The sequence below is a fragment of the Poromitra crassiceps genome, assembly GCF_964638095.1.
Source record: "Poromitra crassiceps genome assembly, chromosome: 22".
Lineage (NCBI taxonomy): Eukaryota > Metazoa > Chordata > Actinopteri > Beryciformes > Melamphaidae > Poromitra > Poromitra crassiceps.
In genome coordinates, this window is record NC_139647.1 from 24210607 (window position 1) to 24226778 (window position 16172).

The window sequence follows — 16172 nt, forward strand, 5'->3', positions numbered from 1 at the left end:
ATTACAGATGACTAGCTAGCAGGCATCTCCTTGTGTGGAGACAGGCACCTCCAATGTTACTGGACACCCCTTATAGCCTCTGCATTGCAGTGAAGGATTTATGACATCAATGTCACAGAGTCTATGACGTCATCAGTGTCTGTCATAAATCACCCATGTCACAGACAGTAACTAAACAGTGACATTATCTGTGATTTATGACATCACTGAAGATCTCACTAATAATGCCAGACATTGTGACATCAGTGACCCAGCAGTGACATCATCATCACTCACTGATGATACTCACTAATTTGTCATTTGCGATGGGACATGGGCTGCGATCAGTGGGCAAACTATGGTTTTCCTATCAAGACGTGGAAGTGTTGCTGAAACCTGTCGTTCCTCGAATGGCCACTTGGGGCTGGGTGCATGCAGTAAGCATTCACCCCATGTTAAAATGCCCGACTTTGGAACAGGATTAAACATGTTTCCAGTATGGGGGCAAAACACGGTTTTGGTCTGTCTACAGTATATAGTCCATGGGCCAAACACCAAAATTTCACATATCGGTACCACTCAAGTGAGCAAATTCTAATCATGATTTTTGAACATGTATATATCCATAGATGATATTTTAGTATGATAGCCTTTCCAGAATGGTAGCTTTCTCACGGTTATCAGCTCATGAAGTTAGCCAGCCCCTACAATAATTTGGATTCTAGGTGCTGATGCATATCCTATTCTAGGCTCTTTTTAGGACCTTTACTCATGTTTGATGAGAATATATTTGATAGAATTTTAAAGGGTAGCTTCCTAGCTTTCATTTAAGCTCAGTTTTGTGTCTCTCTGACAAATACAGAGGTCACAGGAGCTCCTCAAACTGTCAGTGACATTCGTTTTTCCACAATTTTCGTCTAAACTAGTTTTATTTCAGCACTGTGGCATCTAGGAACATCAGAGATACAAACAACAAACACTAGAATACTCACAGGACTATAAGGATTCAGAAAAGGTATCATGTGCCCATACTATCCCATCGTGAGGGGTGAATATGGCCCTTAAGGTAGAAGAATGACTTCTCAAGGGAAATGAGCCAGAGCCCTAAATTTAACAAATCGGTACCAGCCAGGTGGGCAAATTTTACTTGTGATTTTTTTAAATTCATATACCGTACATCCCTAGATTATGTTTTTATATGATAGACCTTGATGACTGGTAGCTTATTAGTGCTTATCCCCTCTTAAATTATGGACTGCTGTCGTTCAAAACTAGGAAAGTGCCCTCCCTGGAAATCATCTTTCTTTCATTATCCGTTGCCTAGGGTGTGTCTGGACTACTGTTAATATTACATAGATATAGGCAAACTATCCTATGATATTGTACATACTATACTATACTATACTAGATATACTATGCTTGTCTACTAAAGTGGCACATTTCTCAGTCAAAAACTGAGTAAATTGACACGTTTCTCAGTCAAAAATAGTTTTATTTGTGTTACATTATATGAACAGCCACATTCAAAATGTTTCCAGTCTTTCAGGACAATATTAGGACAATCTACCCTTCCTGAGACACCATGCCACCCACGAGGGCAACACCATCATCGTCATTCACATCTGAGTGTGCTGGTTGGCACATTTTTGTAGTTTGCACAGGTTTGTGCACTTCAGACCATTATTTAGACCTGTGCACTCTGGTGGTTTGCACGACCTCACACACTTGCAGGAGAGCAACTGCAAAACGGTCTGGTGCTGGGGAACCGCACATCCACTGGATTTCAAGCTGCCCCTCATCGTCTGTGGTCCACCCATGGTCCTTGGGGCTTGGTACAGATGGCTGGGTTTGAAGAGACCGTCTAGAGATTGGAGTCTGATCTTTTGCATGAATGGAATGCATTAATAGCCAATCCTCAAATGGTGGAAGCTGGCTGGACTCGACCTCCCCACGTCTGGTGCAGAAAAGTTGGTATCGGAGGAGGTTGACATCTGTAATGTGTGTAGAGGGTACATATACATGTGGCACATGATTTCCAGCAGCTTCTTGAAGAGCTCATTAGAGACATCCCAAGCACGGCCGAGCTCAAGGAAGGCTTCTTGATATGTCCTGTCTGTTCAGGGTGCCCACTTTTCCGTGTCCTGCAAATACGCTGACAGTGTTGCAGCCAGTGAACGTGTGCATGCCAATCAAGGCGCCAGCAATACTATCGCCGCGTGATTTGCATAGTTTGGTGATGTCCTGGAACATTGTCTTGTTCTGTCAGTGTTCCACATTTTTGGTACATTCATGGGATGTCCTTGCTCCAACCCAGAGTCAGTAGCAGGACATCTGTGTCTGCCATGATGATCATTGCCTTGAAGCCAGACTCTGCGACATGGAGAGCATGCATTAGCATGCAGGTGTCAGCTTCTTCCTGAGAGGATTTGAGCTGTGTTACCTCCTCCCATTGGTTCTTGTTGATTTTGAAGCAGACTACTTCACAGGTAACATATAAGGCCTTGTCTTGTAGTTTCTATCTGTGTTTAGGTCCTTTCCATTCCTCAAACAAGAATTTGATCAGACTGACTTTGCTGGCAGCGCTGTAGAGCAGTTTCCTCCACTGCTGGATGTTGTGGCTGGAATCATGCAGGTTGGCTACATCTGGCGGGGCAACAGTTGCAGTTGACGAGCTGACAAACTCATATTGATCTGGACTGAGTGGATTCACAAAGGAGTTTCCCATGATATCAACAATGGACTGTACTTTAAGGACCATAGGTGGACCACAGATGATGAGGGGCAGCTTGAAATCCAGTGGATGCACGGTTCCCCAGCACCAGGTGCCGTCTTGCAGTTGCTCTCCTGCAAGTGTGTGAGGTTGTGCAAACCACGAGAGTGCACATGTCTCAATAACGGTCTGAAATGCACAAACCTGTGTGTAACACTACTATCAGTTCAGAATGAGCACACCTCTCTGATTCAGTTAGAGAGAGTAGATCACCTTTATCTATGGACCGGGGTCACAGAAGCTCTAGGTCGCTCTTGGAGAAATGGGCACCAGGCAGCACACAGAACACGACACAGACTCAGCAGGTACGTTTTTAAAGATAACACAACATTTATTTACTTGTATTTCAGTTATTTCTTATTCTTTATTTCTTCAAGCATACCATTTCAACAATAATATTAATCAAACACAATTCTTTTTTCCCACTAAACTATTTCTCTTTCTTTCAGGTTTTGCATTCAACGACGGTGGGTCGACGACAGATGTTCACACATCAGGTAAGTAACTGTCTCTTTTATTTCTTATTTTATAAGAAACTATTTTGTTATTAGACAGGCACTCATTAATTTTTGTTAATTCCTATGTTGATTTATTATAATTCCATATAAATCCTATTTTAAAGTGCTTCTGACTCAACAGAGATACAGTCGCCGGTTATTATTATTTCGATTGGATTCGACCTTCAACCTCAAAAAAACAACCGTTCCTTCAATAGAACTCAATTACCCAGAAACAAAAACAATAGAACAAGTTCCCTTCAGGAATTCCATAGTATTGCTCTGGTTGCATTACTGTGTATTTCAGCAAGTAATACACAGCTGTATATAAAAATAGAAAAACTAGTTTAACACTGCTAAGGTTCAGGTTCTATTAAAGTACTTAGAAAACAAATCAATAACTCACGTTCAAATCAGGTGAGCACTATCAAATGCACACAGAGCAATACTCACAATGGACAATCGAAATAAATCACAATTATTATAAACAATTATCTAGATTCAGAACAAAACAAAACATTCAACATGTGCTGTAGTTTGGATCCACGAGATCAGTTCGACTCGGACAGTTATCCTTTGAATGGAAAAGTGCAAGGGGGATATTGTCTTCCCACTGTGATGGAAGCTCCGTGGGTTTGAATGTGTGGGGCAATGTGGGGCAATGGATACGATTGTCCTACCACTGTGTTAGAAACTCCATGAAATCCGTGGGGCAATAGATACGATTGTCCTACCACTTAGTTGACAAGGGATAATTCGATCATCTCTCCTTTCTCTCGATCCGGTTCAGGGCTTAGGCTCGCCACCCCAAGAACCAGCTGCACCTCTCTCCACGGGAAGCAAGCCGGGCTGGGGAATCCGGGGTCTGGTGGATTCAGACGCTGACAACAAGGACGGACAGGAAACGGGAACAAGGACCAAGGGCCAAGGGGGAGGAGAGAGAGAGGAGTGAAGACAGCGAGAGAGTAGTAAACGAGAGAGAGGAGTTAAGACAGCGACTGTTGAAGACATTTAGCTTGTGTTTACTCGAGCCATGAGAAGTTTTTTTTTAAACTCACACACAACCGAAGAGCACACAGCGACAGCAGTCAGTGTGAAATCATATCAGCAGTGATGATGAGCAGCATCACCTGGAGACCAAGGACCTGTATAAAGGGCCAGTCCAGCTGCCTGGATCCTATGTTTCTGGAGGGCGGCAGAGGCACTACGGGACACACGTCTAGAGGGAGCCCATACTGCAGACCCAACGCCGGACACGCATCTAAATGCAGCCAAAAGGAGAATGTGAGGACAGAGGCAGAGTGTCCGCGGAAGTGTCTCGAGACCCTTCATCCAAATGTGGCCAAACGACGCTGGACCAAGGAGGAAGACAAAATGTTGATGGAGCTGGTGGCTCAGTTTGGGACTGGAGCGTGGCGGGACATAGCCGACCACCTGGGCAGCCGTAGCACCAAGCGGTGCCGCGAGCGATGGCTGAACCACCTCAACCCTGCTCTGATAAAGAGCTGCTGGACCAGCGAGGAGGACCGCATAATCTGCGAGGCCCATCACAACCTGGGAAACTGCTGGAGTGAAATATGCAAGCTGCTGCCTGGCAGGACGGACAACGGCATAAAAAACAGATGGAACAGTAGTCTGAAGAAGAAGGTGGAGAGGGAGGGCTATCCTCCCCAGACATGTTCCAAGCCGGCCTCCAAGAGGAGCTCTGGGACGTCCTGCATCAAGGTGGAACACCCCAGCAGTCAGGTGGAGGACAGACGTCCCCCCTGCCCCCCCGCTGACTGTCCCCCCTCTCCTGGCTGGCTCGCCAATTATGTAACACTACTATCAGTTCAGAATGAGCACACCTCTCTGATTCAGTTAGAGAGAGTAGATCACCTTTATCTATGGACCGGGGTCACAGAAGCTCTAGGTCGCTCTTGGAGAAATGGGCACCAGGCAGCACACAGAACACGACACAGACTCAGCAGGTACGTTTTTAAAGATAACACAACATGTATTTACTTGTATTTCAGTTATTTCTTATTCTTTCTTTCTTCAAGCATATCATTTCAACAATAATATTAATCAAACACAATTCTTTTTTCCCACTAAACTATTTCTCTTTCTTTCAGGTTTTGCATTCAACGACGGTGGGTCGACGACAGATGTTCACACATCAGGTAAGTAACTGTCTCTTTTATTTCTTATTTTATAAGAAACTATTTTGTTATTAGTCAGGCACTCATTAATTTTTGTTAATTCCTATGTTGATTTATTAAAATTCCATATAAATCCTATTTTAAAGTGCTTCTGACTCAACAGAGATACAGTCGCCGGTTATTATTATTTCGATTGGATTCGACCTTCAACCTCAAAAAAACAACCGTTCCTTCAATAGAACTCAATTATCCAGAAACAAAAACAATAGAACAAGTTCCCTTCAGGAATTCCATAGTATTGCTCTGGTTGCATTACTGTGTATTTCAGCAAGTAATACACAGCTGTATATAAAAATAGAAAAACTAGTTTAACACTGCTAAGGTTCAGGTTCTATTAAAGTACTTAGAAAACAAATCAATAACTCACGTTCAAATCAGGTGAGCACTATCAAATGCACACAGAGCAATACTCACAATGGACAATCGAAATAAATCACAATTATTATAAACAATTATCTAGATTCAGAACAAAAACAAAACATTCAACATGTGCTGTAGTTTGGATCCACGAGATCAGTTCGACTCGGACAGTTATCCTTTGAATGGAAAAGTGCAAGGGGGATATTGTCTTCCCACCGTGATGGAAGCTCCGTGGGTTTGAATGTGTGGGGCAATGTGGGGCAATGGATACGATTGTCCTACCACTGTGTTAGAAACTCCATGAAATCCGTGGGGCAATAGATACGATTGTCCTACCACTTAGTTGACAAGGGATAATTCGATCATCTCTCCTTTCTCTCGATCCGGTTCAGGGCTTAGGCTCGCCACCCCAAGAACCAGCTGCACCTCTCTCCACGGGAAGCAAGCCGGGCTGGGGAATCCGGGGTCTGGTGGATTCAGACGCTGACAACAAGGACGGACAGGAAACGGGAACAAGGACCAAGGGCCAAGGGGGAGGAGAAGGAGGACCTGGCCTTGTACCCACAAAACCAAGAAAAGTGTCACTTAACGGATCAAATAAATGTTTTCTCTCCTGTGTGGACTCTAATGTGCAATGTGTAACCATTAAGCCAAATAAAACGTTACATCAAATAAACAAATAAAATTGTCATCACTCCTTTAACCATCTGTCATGTCATTTTCTCTTTTCTTTTCCATTCAGCATCAAAATACATTTTATATAGCAATTACATGAAACATAGTATTACAGTATGGCTAACAGAATATACAAAGTGACATCAGTTCAAGTGCATTCATTTCAGTAACTCCATTTCCTTGACCTAAAAGCTACAGTATACTGTATCACCACTGGTGTGCATTAAACACACTGCAACAGCTACTAATAAGCTTAACACTAGCAGGCTTTACACTGCAGAAATAAACACTGATTGAGGTAATGAAAAGAATAACGCTACACGCGATGCGTCATGGCTGCTCTACGCATCCAGTAAAACCACCGGGTGACTCTCACCCATGTTAGCTGAGGGTTTGCACGTTCAGCACGTTAATGTGCTAGCCACGGTAGCGTGGTGGATGCTAATCCGTGTTGCTAATGTTTGTAGCACTATTGCATCGAGTCAGCATGTTTTCAGTCTGCTAGCTTCATATTATCATTACAGCAAGCTGCAATAGCACTTTTTCATGTCGGGGGAAACTCACCAAGAATCTGCTTTCGGCAAATGGCAGCGTGATGGTCACTACCACAGGTCGCTATTTAGCAGCAATGAATCTGGTCGGGGACAATAATTTTCTTTACTGACGGTTTCAGAGAGATAACAGTTAATTATCGGTAAGCACACATATATTTTACTTACACGTGTCTCTGTGTTCTATGTCTCAACACGTATTTCTGTATTTCTGTTCTCCGGTGTCAACACACGTCTTGTCTGATATTCGTCCAGGTAGGAAAAGGAAGCGCTAGGTATTTTCACCGTCATCTTAGCTAGACTGGCGGATGCTGCGTAGCGTCTGATGTACTTTCAAAATAAGAGTCCTTCACCAGAATTTACCTTTTCACCTTCTGATATGCTTTCAAAATAAGAGTCCTCCCATTACTTCTATTATATTCACTGTTTATATTATGTTATATTCACAGTATAATTTATTACATTAAACATATTATACGGTTCTGGTAACCTGGGTTACATGTGCAAACTACAAACATGTGCCAACCAACACAGAAGAGCTTGCTGCACAGCTGACAGACTCAGATGTGAATGACGATGATGGTGTTGCCCTCGTGGATGACATGGTCTCAGGAGGGTAGATTGTCCTAATATTGTGTTGATAGACTGGAAACATTTTGAATGTAGCTGTACATATACCGTAACACAAATAAAACAATTTCTGACTGAAAAGCATGCCAATTTACCCTCTTTTTGACTGGGAAATGTGCCAATTTAGTATAGTATAGTATGGTATGGTATGTATAGTATCATAGGATAGCATGCCTATATCTAGACATGTAATATTAACAGTTAGTAGTCCAGACACCCCAGGGAGAGGATATAATGAAAGAAAGATGATTTCCCATAATTCACATAAGTCCATAATTTAAGAGGGGTGGTTAAGCACTAATAAGCTACCATGGTCATAGGAATTAAAAAAAATCACAAGTAGAATTTCTCCACCCGGATGGTACCGATATCTTACATTTTGGGTTCTGGCCCATTTCCCTCGAGAAGGCATTCTTCTACCAAATTCAAAGGGCAAAATTCACCCCTCACGATGGGATAGTATGGGTTCATTATGCTGAAATAAAGACTATAATTTAGGCGAAAACTGTGGAAAAATGAATGTCACTGACACTTTGAAGAGCCCATGTGAGCTCTTTATTTGTCAGACAGACTCACAACTGAGCTCAAATGAAAGCTATGAAGCTACCCTTTCAAATGTTGTCAAACATGTTCTCATAGAACATGGTTAAAGGTCCTGAGCCTAAAATAGGTTATGGATCAGCACCTAGAATCAAATTTATTGTAGGGGTTTGCTAACTTCATGAGCCGATAACTGTGACAAAGCTGCCATTCTGCAAAGGCTATCATACTAAAATATCATCTATGGATAACCTGTTCAAAAATCATGATTAGAATTTGTCCACTTGAGTGGTACCGATATGTGCAATTTTTGTGTTTGGCCCATGGACTAAATAGGGGAAAATAAGAAAATGTCCAATAAATATGAAAAGCTACTCCTGTGGAAAGGCTATCATATATTAATTTACTTATATTGACCCTATAAACAATTTAGTATAGGTAAAGTTTTGCCCACCCATATGGTACCAATATCTGGTCTGGCCCATGGACTAATATAGCTAATTTCACCTTTTCATAACAACCGTAGGGGGTGATTGACAGGTTGTTTTTGTTGTTTACAAAATTCAAGGGGTAACATGTAAGTTAACTTATTTCAACATGGTCCCTTCTCATCAATGCCCGCAGCTCCAGGCAGCATGGGAGAATTACTGTACTGAAAAACACACACCAAATAGCAGGTGGCACGGTCAAACCATATCTCTATACTGTATTCTTTACCCAAGTAATAGGCTACTGGTTTAAGTAAACAATTTGATACTATTTCCAATCTTTGCTGAGCAAGAATTTTGCGCAAAAGGAAACGCAGGTCCCAAATGTGCCGCAGGTCCCATATAGATGTGGGGTCCACATATTTTTGTAAATAAATGCTCGGCCTATTAATTGAAGTTTTACGGTAAGATAAAATTCAGGATACAGTAACAGCGGAGATATGATCATCCAAACCAAAAGTTTCCACTTTTTGTGTCGAGTTTATATAGAAATGAGTGGAAAAGACAAGATGAGAAGAGCATCTCTTGCCGGCTGCTGCCTCGCAAGTCAAACCATGTGACGAGTAATGGACAAGTCGATGCAACCCCTAGTGGTTGCATCGGTATATGTGTCATAGTGCGACCCCTAGTGGTTGCATCTGTATATGTGTCATAGTGGGACCCCTAGTGGTTGCATCTGTATATGTGTTATAGTGCCACCCCTAGTGGTTGCATCTGTAGGCTATATGTGTCATAGTGCAACCCCTAGTGGTTGCATCGGGTATGTGTGTCATAGTGCTCTGGGTATGATAGTGAATGGCAGAATGGGACTGCTGGCCTCCAGCTCCAAAGCGGTGAGGAAGCAGTCGGTGGCGGCGGCAGCATTGCCCTGAGCTTGCAACACCTCGCCTAGACTGTTCCACACATCGTGAGCCGTACTGTTGACCTGCACGGCGTCCCTCAGGACCTTCTCCGACAGGCTGTAGCGCTGCAGCTGCTGGAGAATCAGACCCAGTCGCTGCATGGTCTTGACGTGCGTGGGATTGATGGACAGGGCCTCTTCGTACCAACGTTTGGCCTCGTCTACGTCGCCCCTCAGCTGGGCGATCTGCCCCCTCGTGTGCAACACCTTGTGGGACGTGGGGAAGAGGTCGGCTGCCTCCTGCGTGCAGGCCGTGGCCTCGGCCAGCTTCCACATGCCCATGTACACCTCGGCTGTGTGCAGCCAGATTTGAGCCAGCATCGTCCAGGGGTGCAGCGGGCCGTGTTTGGCGGCGCTGCTCGGCAGGGAGGAGGCCACATCGGACAACGTCTGCTCCATGCGGCTGGCTGCTATCGAGGTAGCGTGGACCGAGCCCGTCTCGGCGTCGCCGAAGTCCGGCAGCGTCATGACGTTGAGCTGTCGTCTGTCTGCTGCGGCTCTGTCCAACGGACTGCCACGTCCCCAGTCACTGGGGTCTGTGAGGTTGTAAAAGCTCTTCCAGATCTGCAGCATGTGTTTACAGGTGAGTAGAGCCTCCTCTGGTCCTCTGCACAGCGTCTCCAACTTCACCTTGGTGTAGAGCAGATTTAAGTTCTCAGGATACTCGGACACGGCCAGCTCTATAATATTGAGAGCGTCATGGTAGTGTTTCTGAGCAGAGAGCAGCAGCGCCAACAGATGGAGGGAATGGACATTGTCTCCCTGAAGCTGCAAAGCCTGACGCACATAGCCCAGCGCCTCGGGGATCTGCCTGGATACAGCCAGCTGCAGTGCGAGGTAGAACACTGCTAGATGGTCAGTGGGAGACAGACTCTGAGCTCTCTGGAAGGCTCCCAAAGCTTTCCTCTGGTACTCCTCCTGTGTGCCTCGCAATGATGCATCGGTGGCCTTGAGGCTGAAGACCAGGCCTATAGCCAGGTAACCTTTGGCTCTGAACTCTTCTCTTTGGCTCTGAACTTTCTCCCCCATGTCTACCACCATCTTCGCAAAACACTCCCCCTCATCCAACCAGTGCAGGGGTCCGATGCACAGTTTGACAGCCAGCAGTGGGATGGTGGGGTCGTCGGGCTTCAGGCGGATACACTCCTTGAGAACCTTGATGGCCCGGGCCGATTTCCCAGCCGCCATCAGCGACAGAGCGAGCTGGTGGAACTCCTCAAAGGCAAACTTCATGGCTCTCTCCAAACACTCAGACAGCATCTCATACTGGCCTCTCCTGCCCAGAGCTATACTAAGGAGATCGTACACCGCAGAGGCCGACTGCAGGCTGATGATGCGATCGTTGTTGTTTTCAGGCATCCTACTCAGCACAGCATCACGTTTAGCCATGGACTCACAGATGAGGAGCAATAGCAAAGCTTCCTCTGTATTCTCCTGAGGACAAAACAGATTATCTCCGGCGTAGACTCGTGGGCGTCGGCTTAGGTTGTAGTTCTTGCTGAGGGCGTGTCCTTGTCGCGTGTGTTCGTCCAATGGGGACACCGTGGGTGGGTCTTCCAGAGGAGACCAGTAACTCTGTTCACACATCCCTCTGAGCAAGATCTCTGCTAGCTGCCTGGCTATGGTCATGCGTAAGTTCTGGGTGGTTCTGGTCTGCACAGCCCGGAGAATCTCCCGGAATCGGCCCACGCCTCGTGTCAGGTTACCGCTTTTGAAGTGGATGAGATGGGCTCCCTGCAGGCCCATCTCCAGGAAGTAGCCCAGTTCCTGGTCTTGGACCACTGGGCCGGGCTTCGGACTGCGATTCTGAATCCTTGCTGACAACGCCTTCTCGACTTCCTGCAGGTAGAGCAGAGTGATGTCTCCAGACTTCTCGTAGCAGGTGATGATTTCCTGGTAATGCTCTCCTGCACTCCTATTGGACAACGGAGTGCCTGCGTTCTTGTTGGACAGAGATGGCGAGGCGTCTGGAACCTTCTCTAGACACAGTCCTTTAGTAGCATATGCCTCTGCTATCATTGAGAGCCTATAGACAGGAGCTCCCACCAGCTGCAAGTCATCCAGATTGACCCCGCTGTAGTGACCTAAGGCATCTCTGTACTCTCCCTCCACATAGCAGAGCTTATCCATCAGCAGATTGGCCTCCTGGAGGTAGTCGGCCTTGAGGTTTCCTTTATCCAGGACAGAGGTGAGGTGTTTCCTGACCGTCACCAGTTTAGGCTGTGGTCCCGTGGGACTGGCTCCCTGTTTGATGGGATTCTCCTTCAAATAGGTTCTGGAGTTTACACTCCCCCAACAGCAGCTCCCCTAGGTCATCGTTTGATATTATTTTGGCCGAGAGCTGTCGTACTAACTCCGGTATCTTGTCGAATTGCGCCTCTGAGCGGCACCGCTCTATCTCAGCCTCCAGTCGTGACTTCCTCGATGTCATCTTCGGCACTGGGTCGACCAAAACACGACAAGCTGATCAACTCCACCTCTATGATGACATCACAATTGCTCAAATGACATCACTCACTGTCACTATTAGGACTTTTGGACTACTCAAATCAATCAATCAATCAATCAATCAATCAACCAACCAACCAATCAAAGGCTTATTTCCATTGTGGACTTTTTCTTACCCTGATATTAACCTAACCAATCATCACTCCTCATGCCTAAACCTAACCAGTCATCAAAGCATGCTTGTTTTAGTTGAATCCCAATATGAAGTATGATTGAATGTGGCAGCTCTTCATTTTCTGACCACTAGAGGGTAGGGCTGGGCAATATATCGATTTTATATTTATATTGTGATATGAGACTACAGTAGATACAGTATCATCTTAGATTTTGGATATCGTTATATCGTGATATGGCATAAGTCAAGTGGCATTACAGTAAAGTGATGTGATTTTCTGAACTTACCAGACTGTTCTAGCTGTTATATTCAGGGGTTTCCAATAGGCTAGTAGTGCATACACAGTCAAGCAGCTGCTCCTCTCGCAGCAGAGGGGGGGGGGGGGGGGGGGCTGCACTGTGTATGGGAAGTGCTATGATGTTCATCAGTTTAACATTGTCCTCCATGGTCTGAAAAAGTAAACGTCAACATGGTGGAGAGCGCTTCGCTCATAACAGAGCTATTTCATAGAAGTTGAATTCACTTGCACACAAATAGGAAAGAATGTATAGGGGTGATTATCGGAAAACTTGCCATTTTATGTATCTGGAACAACATTCCTCTGTAAATCTGAATAAACAACAAATAAGCAATACAACATTTTATAATTTACTTCCCCAGATATGTCTCTTAATAAAAACAAATTATTTCTTCATTTTGTTTTTAAAGAGTTTTAAACACTTTTATGTGTGAAGCATCTTGCAAAAAATGCGAAAATGACCTGTATCTCAGTCTGATCTTTCTACTTTGGCTAGCTATTAAGGCCAAAAGCCATCAAACTATCATAAAAAAACATACACCTATATAATGCCCCAAGTGTTGTTTCATTACTCATGAATGAGTTTTATTCTTAATATGTGTAAAATGATGAGAAAAAGAACAATATAGTCTTTTATCCATGTTGTCGTCAACCCTGTTACTTTTAACGAAAACACCCCTTCAGACATGATGGACTGTTCCAAAAGTTGTAGCATTTCCAGGAAGTGACATCACCTGCCTTTTCTTAAGATGATGCTAAGTGACATCTGCTTTTAATGAATTTTCTTCAAGTTTTGTAATGTCTGACAGAGGGGGACGAGCACGCTGTGTCAGCCCTGTTACCAGAAAAGCATACATTAAAAAGTTATTTGTTTGGAATTTTAAATGTAGATATATAAGATAATTTCGGCCTCTCATGAATGCACACCATGTGGTGTCACTGTTTGGTCACTGATGTCACAATGTCTGGTATTATTAGTGAGATCTTCAGTCATAAATCACAGATAATGTCACTCTTTAGTCACTGTCTGTGACATGGGTGATTTATGACAGACACTGATGATGTCATAGACTCTGTGACATTGATGTCATAAATCCTTCACTGCAGAGGCTATAAGGGGCATCCACTAACATTGGAGGTGCCTGTCTCCACACAAGGAGATGCCTGCTAGCTAGTCATCTGTAATTGTTTTTTGTAGCATATCCTGCTAATCCTCCCTTTATTATTTGTAAATCACTTCCGTGGAGAGGCATCTAGCAACATACCAAAGGAGCCTGAAGAGATCTTTAGAGACAGAACCAAGCTGTTAGAGATCTACAACAATCAAGAAGTAGTTGGAACAGCCAATTGAACGGAGCAGCCTTCCCCGGCCCCCACGGTCAGAGATGGCAGAGAGGAACCGTATCCACTCTGAGCTGGAATGTCTTAAAGTATCCATATCAACACAGTGTGGGGTCAGTCCCGTACATTATGGTATGTAACTGTGGAGAGACAGTCTCTTCACTCACAGAACCAAGGTTACCCTGTAACCAAACCATTCTTCCATGTTGCTGAATATTTGTGTTTTGCTAATATGTACAAGGGCCACATATAAGAATGTAGAGATACAACTTCATTTTGCAGGAATTAATTTTATTAATATACTACTACTACTACTACTACTACTACTACTACTACTATGATAATTATGCTAAACTACAACACATTTACATGACAATAATATTCTGTGACATTGGAAAAAGTGCTCCACAAGTCATTGGGTACAATGATGAAAGCTGACACTGTTGTGTAGCATCTGTAAGGCATCTGGCTCCAATCCACTGGAAACATTCATCAGTCACGTGTGCTCTCGTCTCAACGTCTCCTGCGTCTGCGGCCCACGCCGTCCGTGACCCCGGACCCGCCGGGCACACACTGGCTCACGCTGCAGCTGCAGGCCACCACCATGGTGTAGGTGTGTTTGACCTTGGAGCCGTCGCTACACGTCAGCTCCACCTCCCCCGTCTTGGTGCTCGTCTCCCTGCAACACTCACACTCGTGCATCACCTTGCTGGCTGCTGCAGAGTACCTGCTCACAACACACACACACACACACACACACACACACACACACACACACACACACACACACACACATACACACACACACATGAAGCAAAGACAAGCAAATAGTAAACGTGTTGTAAAAATGTTGTCCCCCACCAGTCATCCATCAATCAATCAATCAATCAATCAATCAATTGTATATTTAAGCAATATAGCACGAGAGCAAGTGTGTTGTGGTGAATATATCCCGCTGATAAGCTGTTATCCCACAAGGCCGCAGGCCGAGTGGGATAACAGCTTATCAGCGGGATATATTCCACAACACACGCTGCTCGAGTGCTATATTGCTTTTATAAAACGGTTTCCAAGTATAATAATATAATAATAATAATACTATAAGTCCGACTGGCATTTTATTCTGATAGAGTCAGTTGAAACACTACTGTAAGGCGGGACCTCTAGCAAGAAGATAGACGTGCGGGTGATTTGATTGGATCGTTCTGGAGACTGAAGTCGACATTGGCCAATCCTGGCGCTTGCTGAGAGCTTTTTGCAAAGGCCGACACCAGAGCCGTATGCCGACACCAAGTAACGTTACGTCTTATTTAGAAATGCGGGGTTAAGAGTGAGGGCGCGCGAGAGAGGGGTTAAGACATTAGCCCGCGTCTATTCTTGTACAAAACATCATTTTCTGCAAAGTATTAGTAAAGTTATAAGCGAAGATCGATTCACAAGGATCTGAAAACTGTCTCCGCCATTTTGTTTTTGAGGTAACCAAAGCCTAAGAGAGTTGCGCCATCATGCGTCTGGCTGCAAGCGAATAGCTTTTTGTTTTGACACTACTGTAAGGCGGGACCTCTAGCAAGAAGATAGACGTGCGGGTGATTTGATTGGATCGTTCTGGAGACTGAAGTTGACATTGGCCAATCCTGGCGCTTGCTGAGAAGCTGAGAGCTTTCTGGAAAGCCCAACACGGAGCTCGAGCGCAGGGCTGCCTTTTAGTAAGAGAGTTGCCATGGCAACCAATAACCCATGGCCATGGGTTATTGAACTCGGTTACTGGAATTATACAATGGCTGTGAACCAATCAGATTGCTTGATTTGAGAGAGCCGTTTTATAATCATTCATATAGCACAAGAGTTATCTCAAAGTGCTTTACAAATAGAGCAGGTAAAGCTGCGTTCACACCGACCTATTAAAGTTTGTTGCTGGCGTCGAGTTTACATACAAAGTCAATGCAAACGAGCGATTGAGCGTATATTCGCCTGGGAGAATAATTGCTGGGCGTCCGAGCGGCAGAGACAGAGCGACAGGGAGAAAATACGCTCGTCGCTCAAGATGAAATATTCCAACTCGAGCGAAAATACGCTGGCATCAGTCGCTCGCTGTTCAATGCTGATTGGCTGCCGTGTGAGAGCGAGTCAAGGATCAAGCTGGCTTGGAACAAACCGCTGGTTTATTGTGTGGCAACAAACCACATTGACAGGCTGACAGCTGACATGAAGTGAAGTCTGTACTACCGGTATGCAGCTCGCATTAGGAGCACGCTGATAGGCTTAGCTTGTAAATAATGACGGTGGCTCGTAGTGGACAAACAGCATGACATTGCGTA

The 16172-nt window shown here is 44.7% G+C and overlaps 1 pseudogene across 1 annotated transcript; it reads right to left on the reverse strand.

Annotated features, from left to right (window-relative positions):
• Positions 1–9460: 9460 nt before the first annotated feature.
• On the reverse strand, positions 9461–12023 carry LOC310795903 (tetratricopeptide repeat protein 7B pseudogene; annotated as a pseudogene). The gene has a single exon. The product of its transcript is annotated as a tetratricopeptide repeat protein 7B pseudogene (transcript).
• Between the last annotated feature and the right edge of the window lie 4149 nt (positions 12024–16172).